The following is a 6,942-nucleotide window of genomic DNA, read 5'->3' on the forward strand; positions in this document are numbered from 1 at the left end:
TATGTCCCCTACATTCTGTTCCTCCTTGTGTTTCAGTTCCTCATTGATTTTTTTTTCCACATTGGGTTCTACCCCTCTCCCTCAGGAATAATTGCCTCAGACCATGATGGGCTCCAATCTCTACTGGCTGATGGTTGAAGCCTGTGCAATAGGACCCTTGCTACATCTCCAGTTTAGAAATATTCTTCTTAAGCTATTTTCTCTACCTTGAATTTATCCTCCCTGTTAAACTTCCATGATTTAGTTCATGATCCATGCACTTGTAAAACTGTGCTATTCACAGTTCACTGTGATTCCCTGTATGAGTTTTTTTTTTTCTTCTTCTTCTCTCAAATCCACTTATAATAAACTCTCCTAGAATCCCCAGCTTGGGTCTTACATTTCTATATCCCTCATCAGCTCTAATATGCATTCAATGAATACTGAGTTTAAAAATGTACTTATTAATACTAGCATTAGCTTTACTTTGATTGTGACCTAAGCCATTATCATCAGAATTCTCACTCTGAGATATTCACATTATTATGTCCTAGACTTATCACACTACAGAAATCTGCTGGTGAATTATCTGGGTGTGGCTCATATTGTTTCAAAGAATGTAACCAATGTGAGTGTAGACAAGATATTGATTACTGGCTCACATAATCCTGAATTACATGATTCAGGAGCCCAGCTCATCCATTCCAAGTGTGATGAGACTTGGAAGCTATTTTGTCCATGCCCTAACTCCACAAAGAGAAACACCCAAAATATCAACCAATCTGTTTGGGCTTAGGTGACAAGATAGCAGCATGATGTAACACTGAAGTCGGGCACTAGATCTCAAGGGCTTGGGTATCATTTTAACATAAACAATATGCACTAGCAAAGGATGAGTTTTCTGAAAGCATATGTTTTGTTTCTTATGTTGTCAGGCTCTCATAGTCTCAGGAGATAGGAAGGAAGAATGCTGAGACCTAGTAAGAATTCAGACTCAGTGTCCCCAAGCCAGCAACTTCAAGTCTCTATAGTAGCAACAATATCAACACTCCAAAAGTACTAGACTATTTACCTAATTATTCCTTTATAAGTAGTTAGGTAAAATATTTTAAGCATGGCAAAAAATATTGACAAATATCACACATAGAAAAATAATCTGTATGGCAGAATGCACCATTTTTAAAAAAGATGGAAAAAATAACCATATTAGGAAAAACAAAACACACAGCCCAGTAGCAGAATTAAAATTTATAATAAACAGTAAGTTCTTACAATTTTATAGAAAATACATAAAACTATCTACAAAACATTCTACAAAACTATCTACAAAATCAATAGATTTTGAAATTTATTGCTTTATGTTTCTGCATACAAATAACCAAAGAATTACATATAAAACAAGGATGAATTTTCAGGGATGAGTTCTATTAGATTTATTCCTTTATACTGAACTGGAAAAGACTTGAAATGTATCACAAAACTCAGTATTGCTGAAGGTGATCGGAAATAGGTCTTGTGTTGTTGGAAATACAAATTATCATAATCATCTAGTTGAAAATTTGGTGAATTGTTATTCAACAAATAATTGTTGTATATACAAATTAAAATCTAAAATGAACATACTCTTTTATATAGCAATTGAGCTTCTAATAATGTAACCCAAGAGGAAAGAAAATATTTGATAAAGAAAATTCATATGCATAAGAATGATTACTACAAGAAATTAAAATAATAGTAAGAATTAGAAAAGTTGCAAGATATAAAATCAGAATACAGAATAAATTAGGTATAAATTTATCAGAAATAAATAATTCAAAATTATAAAAGTTGCTATTTAAAATAGCAAAAATTGGGACACCTGGGTGGCATACTTGGTTAAGCGTCCAACTTTGGTTCAGGTCATGATCTCACAGTTCACGAGTTAGAGCCCTGCGTCGGGCTCTGTGCTGACAGCTTGGAGCCTGAAGCCTGCTTCAGACTCTGTGTCTTCCTCTCTCTCTGCCCCTCCAGCACTCTCAAAATAAATAATATATTAAAATATTATAATTATTTATTATAATAATTATAATTATATGTGTAAAATAAATATATAATAAATATATAAATATAAAAAATCTCTCAAAAATAAATAAATATTAAAAAATAAAATAAAATTGCAAAAATTATAATGTCTAAAATATTATTGTAAAATATTTTTGATAAAATGAGGAAACTTTACTGAAAAGCATTGCAGAATAAATACCAAAATAGAGATATACCATATTCATGGATGGCTGGAAAGGAAAATTATTTTTTAAAAAAATTGACTATCCTTCATATATGAATGCATATACTTAGCGGTATTTCTATCAAAATTCTAAAGATATTTTGTTTTTCTTTATTTTCATTTGTAGTAAGTGGCAAGGTGCCTCGAAATTTTATACGATAGAGCAAAGCTCTAATAATCACCAAGACAATCTTAAGGTGGGGAACGAAGTTATACAACTTATGTGATATCACAATTGATTACACACCTATAGTAAATAAGGCAGCAGGATAGTGTCACTGGGATAAACAAATTGACAATGAAAAGAATGATCAGTCTAATTACAGAGCTATACAAATGTAGAAACTCAGCCATGACTGAGGAGGTATTTCAAATTAGGGGGGGAATAAAATATTTGATTATGATAGACAACTGATTATCCATTTGGAAAAAAAATGAAATAAATATCAAATGTACAAAAATTCCATTCCAAGTTAAAGAAAAACCTTAATTTTTAAGAGAAAATGAGTTTTTACAACTTTTTAAAGAAAACAGAAAAGAACAGATTTCTGAGCTTATCAATGGTTGAGATTTCTTAAAGTCATGAAACGTGCAAATAGCATTGTTAATGTTGCAGAGATAGAGCTATATTAAAAATAAAACACCTGCTCATCAAATGACACCTTTAAAAAGCAAACAAGAAAACAAATTATTGAGGAAAGATGTTCACAACTCATGTAATAATAGAGGATTAGCAACCAGAATATGTGAAGAACTTACAGATCCTAACAAAAAGAGACAGAAACAATGTTTTTTTTTAAAAAGAACAGATAATTCATAGAAAAAGAAACTAAAAGGACCAACAAGCATAGAAGGATGCTTGTTATCTTTACTAAGCAGGAAACACATATCAAAAAACAAGAGCACATGGATTCACAGGCATCAAATGGCAATCATTTAAGTTTAGCAACAATGTACAGAAAGAGTGATTCTTATAAACCATAAGTGGAAACAAATCGACAAGAACAAATCAGAGGATGTGTCTGATCTAAAATTCAACAGTTCCACTTACATCTGCTTAACTTGGAGACTCTCTCCAACAGATATCAAACACACACACACACACACACACACACACACACACACACACACACATCCCTATAGCTGCAATATTTATATGGCAAATAGCGCAAACAACCTGAGTGCCATTCCAAAAGAGACAGCATATCAGAATCATGCTGTACTCACAAGATAGATACTATAAGGTTGTAAAAATGAGTAAATGACAGCTACAGTTTCAATTGTAGAACAATTTCAATTCAAAGATCAATTTAAATAATTCACAAAAATAATGTTTAAAGAGAGCAAGTTACATTAAATGTGATGGTGTTTATAAAGTTGAAACCACACACAGTACAACATGTAATGTGTCAGGATTACCAATATGGAATAAAACATGAAGGAATATATTAAAAACCTGGCTTAAACCAAGTTAGATGTAGTCATTAAATTAACATTTGGGAGGAAAGAAAGGAAACTGGAGCTGGGGGGGGGGTGGGTTCCAAGAATGAGAGGCTAGAACCCTGAGTGGCAGATGATGGTAGGGATTCACACTCCATCCCCATTTCTAAGCAGCCCTATTCCTAGCTGGAAGCAGCTGCCCTGGGCCCCATGGAGAGGCAGGAAGGAGCTGCCAGTCACCACCTGTCACAGGACCATGTGGGTGGCAGGAGGCAGTCCCCTCATGCCCAGATCCTTTCTCACAGGCTGGGGCAGAGCCCAAGGCCAGGATAAAAGGGCCTTGGGGACTGAGGCCTTCCATACACTCCTCTCCTGAGGTGCTGACGGACCTTGTGCTGCCTGTGCACCGGTAAGTGTCCCCTGAGACAAGGAACAGCACCACCTTCCTTAGGAGGACTCCAGGGCAGAGTGTGTGCGCATGTGTGTATGAGTGTGTGGGTGTGTGTGCACACATGTGTGTGTGTGGTGGGTGGCAGTGAGAAGACTGTGAGACTGGGTTCATATCAGCATGGAAGGAGTCTCAGACACACTGAGGGACAGGCAAGGAGCAAGGCTGGGAACACGAGCAGGAGGAACTTCATGAGAGTGACAGCACTCTTAGAGAAACCACACTGACCCATAGTTATTGGTCTCTGGTTGGAATAATTTGCGACACTGACCATCATACCAACCTGTAACTGTTGTCAAAAGGGAAGTTTCTCTTTGAAAGCATAGGTGTCCCTCCAGGAAAAGTAGAGATAAGAACAGTGACACTCAGCCAGCAGAGAGGAAACCACAACTGACTGTAAGTGCTCAGACTAACTGGGCTGCAGAGTTGAGTAGGAACAACTCAAATCTTGGTGCTGAGGTGTTACTTTGAGATGAGTGTCCACAAGATGCCAGAGAAGCAGACTCAGTCAGGGCCTGGTGCAGTCCCAGCTTAGAATAACCATAGTTACCCTCAGCCAGTTCTCCCAGCCAATCTCCAACATTCTGTGCATTTGTAAACTTCTATGTCCATACAGGACAAGAATATTTAGAATATTCTCCAAGAGGGAATGACTGTTTCCCCTAAAGAAATGAATTCATTTATAAACTGCTACCTAGATTAATTGTTTCAATGATTATTGTGGTTTATGTCAGTAGAATATCTCCCCTAAATACTACATGTTTGATTCTGAGAACTTAACATCTTTGCCTAATTTCTCTACTTATATAATAGGTTAAAACACTTTGTTAGGAAATTAGGTTCAAGGAGATGATATGAGAGCATTTGGACAACTATGAGAAATAATGAGATTTTCTGTGTTGAATTATTAAGGACTACATTAAATAGTTCATCAAATAAAGGCTCTAGAAATGTACTAAGAATAGGAGGTGGTGGGGCAGGGGGTCTCTGTGTCCTGGGTCTGACTGTGTGACTCTCCCTCAGCTCCTGTCCCTGCCTGCCGAGATGTCCTGCCAGAAGAACCAGCAGCAGTGCCAGCCCCCTCCCAAATGCCTCCCCAAGTGTCCCCCCAAGTGTCCCCCAGTCTCTTCCTGCTGCAGTGTCAGCTCTGGGGGCTGCTGTGGCTCCAGCTCTGGGGGCGGGGGCTGTTGTAGCTCCGGGGGTGGTGGCTGCTGTAGCTCTGGGGGTGGTGGCTGCTGTCTGAGCCACCACAGGAGACGCAGGTCCCACCGCCACAGGCACCAGAACTCTGACTGCTGCAGCCAGCCCTTGGGGGGCTCCAACTGCTGTGGAGGGAGCAGTCAGTCATCTGGAGGCTGCTGCTGAAGTGGATTCTGAGCCAAGAAAAGCAGATTTGGGGGCAGCCAATGCCAAATCCTTCCTCCTGCTCCTGCTCCTCCTGCTGGGCCTATCCATGTGGCTGAGGGGGTCTGACCTCTGGCCCAGAGGATCGCTGTGTCCTGGTGTCCGGAAGCCAGAACTTCCCCGAACCCATTCACTCACCTTCTCGCCCAAATGTGTGGCTGCCCTGGGAACCCAGAGTACAGACCCAACGTCCTTCTTCTGCTTACCTTGTGGCAAACCCAGCTTAATGGGAAACAATAAAACTAGAACTCTTCGTTCCTTCTTTTGCCTTGTTTCTTTTTATACTTATGTCGTCCTTCTCCTATGTGCCCTCACTCCTTCCCCTGAGTGTCTACAGAACTTACTCAGATTTGCCATTTGTATCACTACTGTCCTTAAGAGCAAAACAAATTTCTGTTGGCTCAGAATCCAATCCAGGAGCCAACATTGCCTCTAGCTACTGTGATTCCTTAGTTTCCTCCTATCTGTGGCAGTCCTTTAGGCTTTCTTTGTCTTCCATGTACTGACACTTTTTGAGCCATTGGTAGAACAACTCTCCATTCACATTCATCTGATATTTCTTCTTGACTAGATTTGGTTTTGCATTTTTCAGAGATTCCACAGAAGTGGTGCTGTGTCCTTCTCTGAAACTGGTTCGTAAGGTCTCTAATTGCCCTATTCTGGTAATATAACTTGACCACTTAGATGACTTTGGCTGAGTTTCTTCATTATATACTCACTAATTCTCCTTTTTCTGTTTTTCTTTTTATTTCTTTTTTTTAGAGAGAGAGAGAGAGAGAGTACATGTGGGGGAGAGGGGCAGACAGAGAAGGAGAGAGACAGACAGAGAGAGACAGAATCCCAAGCAGGCTCCATGCTCAGCACTGAGCCCAAGGCCGGGCTCAATCCCACAAGCCCAGGATCATGACCTGAGCCAAAATCAAGAGTTGGATGCCCAGCTGACTGATTTCCTTTTAATCAATAAAAGGTGTCCACTACTTTCCCTTTTTTTTAAATATGAAATTTATTGTCAAATTGGTTTCCATACAACACCCAGTGCTCATCCCAAAAGGTGCCCTCCTCAACACCCATCACCCACCCTCCCCTCCCTCCCACCCCCCATCAACCCTCAGTTTGTTCTGTTTTTAAGAGTCTCTTATGCTTTGGCTCTCTCCCTCTCTAACCTATTTTTTTTTTCTTTTCTTCTTCCCCTCCCCCATGGACTTCTGTTAAGTTTCTCAGGATCCACATAAGAGTAAAAACATATGGTATCTGTCTTTCTCTGTGTGACCTATTTCACTTAGCATAACACTCTCCAGTCCCATCCACATTGCTACAAAAGACAATATGTCATTATTTCTCATTGCCACATAGTATTCCATTGTGTACATAAACCACAATGTCTTTATCCATTCGTCAGTTGATG

General features: G+C 39.2%; 1 long non-coding RNA gene across 1 annotated transcript; it reads left to right on the plus strand.

Annotated features, from left to right (window-relative positions):
• The first annotated feature begins 3,989 nt into the window (after positions 1 to 3,989).
• LOC121020983 (uncharacterized) lies at positions 3,990 to 5,799 on the plus strand. The gene is made up of 2 exons (XR_005786385.1): positions 3,990 to 4,094; positions 5,157 to 5,799. It is a non-coding gene; the product is annotated as an uncharacterized LOC121020983 (long non-coding RNA).
• Positions 5,800 to 6,942: the final 1,143 nt, after the last annotated feature.

Source organism: Herpailurus yagouaroundi, unplaced genomic scaffold, assembly GCF_014898765.1.
Source record: "Herpailurus yagouaroundi ecotype Mexico unplaced genomic scaffold, PumYag 254, whole genome shotgun sequence".
NCBI lineage: Eukaryota > Metazoa > Chordata > Mammalia > Carnivora > Felidae > Herpailurus > Herpailurus yagouaroundi.